Here is a 4,406-nt window from a genome sequence, read left to right on the forward strand (position 1 = left end):
ACATAGTCCAACCTCTTGTCCTGCAGATTGAGGAATTTAAAGGATCCCAGACCCATATAGAAAAAACTGCCGAAGCAGCTAGGAATATGACCAAAATGGCAAGGGTGGATATCAGGGAGCTTTATAGATCTGATGAAAATATGGCTGATAGAATCCTTGGGACACTTTAGCTTGGAGAAACGTCGACTGCGGGGTGACATGATAGAGATTTACAAGATAATGCATGGGATGGAGAAAGTAGAGAAAGAAGTCGAGAAGAAGAAGAAGAGAAGCCATGTTGGATCAGGCCAATGGCCCATCCAGTCCAACACTCTGTGTCACATAAGCACATAAGAGAAGCCATGTTGGATCAGGCCAGTGGCCCCTTCAGTCCAACACTCTGTGTCACATAAGAACATAAGAGAAGCCATGTTGGATCAGGCCAATGGCTCCTCCAGTCCAGCACTCTGTGTCACAGAAGAACATAAGAGAAGCCATGTTGGATCAGGCCAATGGCCCCTCCAGTCCAACACTCTGTGTCACATAAGAACATAAGAGAAGCCCTGTTGGATCAGGCCAATGGCCCCTCCAGTCCAACACTCTGTGTCACATAAGAACATAAGAGAAGCCCTGTTGGATCAGGCCAATGGCCCATCCAGCCCAATGCTCAGTGTCACAGAAGAACATAAGAGAAGCCCTGTTGGATCAGGCCAATTGCCCTTCCAGTCCAACACTCTGTGTCACATAACATAAGAGGAGTCATGTTGGATCAGGCCAATTGCCCTTCCAGTCCAACACTCTGTGTCACATAACATAAGAGGAGCCATGTTGGATCAGGCCAATGGCTCCTCCAGTCCAGCACTCTGTGTCACAGAAGAACATAAGAGAAGCCATGTTGGATCAGGCCAGTGGCCCCTCCAGTCCAACACTCTGTGTCACATAAGAACATAAGAGAAGCCCTGTTGGATCAGGCCAATTGCCCTTCCAGTCCAACACTCTGTGTCACATAACATAAGAGGAGTCATGTTGGATCAGGCCAATTGCCCTTCCAGTCCAACACTCTGTGTCACATAACATAAGAGGAGCCATGTTGGATCAGGCCAATGGCTCCTCCAGTCCAGCACTCTGTGTCACATAAGAACATCAGAGAAGCCCTGTTGGATCAGGCCAGTGGCCCCTCCAGTCCAACACTCTGTGTCACATAAGAACATAAGAGAAGCCCTGTTGGATCAGGCCAGTGGCCCCTCCAGTCCAACACTCTGTGTCACAGAAGAACATAAGAGGAGCCATGTTGGATCAGGCCAATGGCCCATCCAGTCCAACACTCTGTGTCACACAGTGGCCAAAAAAATCAAACTGAAAAAGCCACAGAAACAGAAATGGACTGGGGAAATGAAATGAAATTTGAGGAGAGGAGGCTTAGACATATATCCCTTGCCCCTTAATTTTTGTTTAGTTCTCATATGCTTTTACAAGGCATAGCTTTACAGATTAATTCCCCCCCCCCTTATTGGCTAGCCAAATATGACATCTCATAAGGGCGTGGGGTGGGGGTGGCTGTTTTTCTTCGCTCCTTTAAAGAGGGGTTTGAACCAGTGATGCTCACAGCCTTAACGACCTCAGTTACTGGATATGGAGTAAACACTTTTTGATACTAATCTTGGGTTTTTTTTTCTTAAAGATACCATCTTCTATGATCTTGCTTACTAGAATTTGAACAGTGGTGGTATCTCACTTTGTATTAAACAGTGGTGGTTTTTTTCCTCCTTTTTTCTTCTTTTTGCAGTTAAGCCTAAGAATTTAGGATATAGAAGCACCAGAGTATTCTTGTATTGTTAAAAGTCTATATATTCTGGTCCTACAAAGGGTAGCAGAATTTGTATGTCACAACTTAAGAACGTAAGAGAAGCCATGTTGGAATAGGCCAATGGCCCACCCTGTCCAACACTCTGTGTCACTCAGTGGCCAATATATGTGCGTGTGTGTGTGTATACACACACATATATATACTGTGGCTAATAGCCACTGATGGACCTCTGCTCCATATTTTTATCCAATCCCCTCTTAAAGCTGGCTATCCTTGTAACTTCCCTCTTAATGTATGTAATGCTGCCACAAAGAATTTAATTCCAAACATTTTCTTTAATATCCCCTAATGAATCGTGCCCAGAATCTAAGATTGTGAGACGCTCTGAGACTCTTCGGAGTGGAGGGCGGGATATAAATCTTCCTAACTGCACTTTCTGACAGCTTCTGTCTTTCACTGCTTATCTGGAATCATTTCTTTGTTAACCAACTCTTCCCTGACCAGAGTCACTGTCCAGAATGGCTAAAGTATCTCATCCATTTATTTGTACAACTTCTCTCAGTTCAGTATCTTGTGCAATCTTATCTACCTTTACCTCACACAAGTAAACTTTTCCTTCAGGATTTATGGATAAGGGCATGTTTTTACTGGATTTTTCAGGAACGTCCATTGAGCAGTTGGAGTCCCTAGCAGTTCACTGTCGCTCTCTGAGTTGGTTCTAATTACTCTCTGTACATGCTCAAGTGTTGTCTGCTTGGGATGGTTCTTTGAACACTTGTACGCTAAATGCCCTTTTAAACCACATTAAAAGCACTGCCCGTTCTTCCAGGATCCATCTTTATCTCTCTTCTCCAGTCCCCTCTTTGATTTAAAAGCTGGTTTATAAGGAAAGCCTTCCCCCCCCCCCCCAAGAACCTCTTTTAAGTGTTCACTTATCAGCTCATTCTGATGCCTGTTTGACATTCTCTGGAAGCTTCTCTTTCACCAGAAGCCTGATCTCTGAGGGAAGTTGAAATAAAAATTGATCTAAAATCATTAGATCCCTTATTCCCTCTTTAGTGTTAGCTTTGACAGATGTAATCCGCATCAAAATAGTCAGTTTGGCACTAAAAGACTTAAAGGACTTCCCTTTCTGAGGCAATAGGCTTCTAAGGTTCTTTCTGAAGTAATCAGCCCCTAACCTGAGTCTGTCATATATGGCCTCTTTGTGTTCAGCATAGACAAGAACTTCCTCTGAGGGAAATGTGTTGTAGATCTCAGCCGGTTCCCCTCAAAATAAACTGGGCAAATACTTCACATATTGTGTGTCAGTATTTTCTAGTTCTGAGCAGATCTTTCAAAAGTTGATAGGAAGATTTGTGGATCTTCTCCTGACACATACGCCATAAAATCTTTTGGGGTAACTTGAAGAAAATCTTCTCTGTGTTCAGGGTTTCCCTCCGTTTTATCTCCATTCTTAAGACTAATTGTAATCTTTCTGCTTTCAAAGTGGCTTGTCTTTCCATCTCCTGAGCTTTGAAATCAATTTCTCTAGTTCTGAGTTCGGCTTCAACTTTCCACTTTTTTCATTTCAAACTGGTTTTGTTCTCCCAGAAACTCTAAATATTCTGGACTGGGGTTATACATCCCCTCAGGGTTTCTCTCAGCTGTGGCTCTACTAGGCTCAGCACCACTTTGTATCTGTATAATTCTCAGATCTTCTACACTTTTCCCCTCATGAGGCAAATTTAATTCTTGGCACTTTTGATTCAGAGCCATTCCTAGAAACTGCCGTGTTTCTCTCTTTTAGCTATATTTCCTTCTACAATTTTACTAAACCTCACAATATTCTGGTCTCTCTTCTAAAACTATTATTTTCTTTATGCCTCTTCTCTTTATGACAATTGTTTCCCCTCACAGAATTCAATTGTACATTAAATATCCCCAGCTCTGTCTCCTCAGAAGTTTTCTTTCCTCCCAGGATATCTTATTCCCTGGGGAGAAGTCCTTCATCTCAGATTGCTTTATAATAATTTTCCTTTCCTCAGGATGTTGTATCCCACCGAGAGTGTTTCCTCCCCCTCAGAATGTTGTATCCCACCGCTAAGCCACCACAGGTCACGACTTTCCTCTTCATGTATGTAAGGCTGCCACCAGGAATTCAATTTCAAACACTCTATTTAATGTTCCTCACTCTGAATTGTGCCCAAACTCTTCAAAGGCTTCTTCATTGGACTAGGCAGCCCTGAGGATGAGACTCTTACGTTATGAAAATATATGAATCCAGGTTTTAATAAAACAAAATAAAACTTTCTTTGTACATGAAGCCCGTTGGTTTCAGGATGCATTAACTATATAATTTAAGTGGATAAAACAGTGGAAATTAATGACTACTAACTGAGGGGTCTCACTCATTCACTTTGCTACTGCTCCTAACTCTCAGTTCCTTCTTTCTCTACAGAAATGTACTTTGGCCATTCTTTCATTTATTTTTGCTTTGTTTAATCTTTCCCTCTTAAACTCAAGTTTCTGTTAGCATCTCTCTCACACACTCTTATAATACATTCACAGTATCAGGGTTGACTCTCTTAGCTTCTAAAAAGTCCCAGGGCCGGATTAACAATTAGGCCAACTAGGCACT

Source organism: Heteronotia binoei, chromosome 1, assembly GCF_032191835.1.
Source record: "Heteronotia binoei isolate CCM8104 ecotype False Entrance Well chromosome 1, APGP_CSIRO_Hbin_v1, whole genome shotgun sequence".
Taxonomy (NCBI): Eukaryota; Metazoa; Chordata; class Lepidosauria; order Squamata; family Gekkonidae; genus Heteronotia; species Heteronotia binoei.